The following is a 1,693-nucleotide window of genomic DNA, read 5'->3' as shown; positions in this document are numbered from 1 at the left end:
TAGCTTGAATCCATTCAGGTTCCATGAAGGCTTCTTCAACTTTCTTGGGTTCTGATATTGAGACGAATGCGAAGTACCCATAGAAATTTGCTAGCTGAGTTGCCCTTGAACGATTGAGTGGACCAGGTGCATTGATGCTGTCAATTATTCTGTCAATCTGCACTTCATTTGCAACACGAGGATGTACAGGGCGAAGACTTTGCTCTTGCTGATCTGTGTTGTTGTTGGGAGGAATGTCTTCAGGCTGAGCATTGTCTTCATGTTGATCAGGTGCTGAGATGATAAGTTCTTCTTCAGGATGAGCTTCAGAAGGTATAATCTCTCCAGTTCCCATAAGCTTGATTGATTCACTAGCTGGAACTTCATCTAGCACATTTGGTAGTTGCTCTCTTTGTGAACCATTTGTCTCATCAAACCGCACATCCACTGTTTCAACCACTTTGTAATGGAAGAGATTGAAGACTCTGTAGGAGTGTGAATCCTTTCCATATCCTAGCATAAACCCTTCATGTGCTTTTGGTGCAAACTTTGAGGTGTGGTGTGGGTCCTTGATCCAGCACCTTGCGCCAAATACTCTGAAGTAACTGACATTTGGCCTCTTGCCAGTTAGGAGTTCATAAGATGTCTTGTTCAGAAGCTTGTGAAGATAACCACGATTGATTGTATGGCATGCAGTGTCAATAGCTTCGGTCCAGAATTTTCTTGGAGTCTTGTATTCATCTAGCATCGTTCTGGCCATCTCAATGAGTGTTCTGTTCTTGCGTTCGACGACGCCATTCTGCTGTGGCGTGTACGGAGCTGAGAATTCATGTGTGATGCCCAAGGTATCAAGATATGTATCAAGGCCAGTGTTCTTGAATTCAGTGCCATTGTCACTTCTGATGTGCTTTATCTTGGTGCCAAAATTGTTCATAGCTCGATTGGCGAAGCGTCTGAAGACATCCTGCACTTCAGTCTTGTAAAGGATTATGTGCACCCAAGTATATCTAGAGTAATCATCAACAATCACGAAGCCATAGAGGCAAGCAGTAGTAGTAAAAGTTGAGTAGTGAGTGGGACCGAAAAGATCCATGTGGAGCAGTTCGTAGGGTTGAGTAGTAGTCATGATTGTCTTCGAAGGATGCTTTGCCCTTGTCATCTTCCCTGCTTCACAGGCACCGCATAAGTGATCTTTCTTGAACTTGACGCCCTCGATGCCTATGACATGCTTCTTCTTCGCAAGGGTGTGGAGGTTCCTCATGCTAGCATGCCCAAGCCTTCGATGCCAAAGCCAGAATTCTGAAGCTTTTGCAAGAAGACATACTGCAAGTTGTGGCCCTGCTGAGAAATCTACCACGTACAGATCATCTTTTCGATACCCTTCAAACACTAGAGACTTGTCAGATTCCATTAGTACTAGGCAACGATATTTTCCAAACATTACGATCATGTTCAAATCGCAAAGCATTGAGACAGACATTAAGTTGAAGCCAAGGGATTCAACAAGCATGACTTTATCCATGTGTTGATCCTTTGAGATTGCAACTCTACCTAGACCTAATACCTTACTTTTACTAGTGTCAGCAAATGTGATGTGGCTCTTGTCGGATGGACGTAAGGTTGAGTCCATAAGAAAGCTTCTTTTGCCAGTCATGTGATTTGTACACCCACTGTCAATAATCCATTCTGAAGACTTTGAAGATGCTGGTGTCGT

The sequence above is a fragment of the Triticum urartu genome, chromosome 2A, assembly GCF_056163025.1.
Source record: "Triticum urartu cultivar PI428250 chromosome 2A, HENAU_Tu73, whole genome shotgun sequence".
Lineage (NCBI taxonomy): Eukaryota > Viridiplantae > Streptophyta > Magnoliopsida > Poales > Poaceae > Triticum > Triticum urartu.
This window is presented reverse-complemented; position numbering follows the sequence as displayed.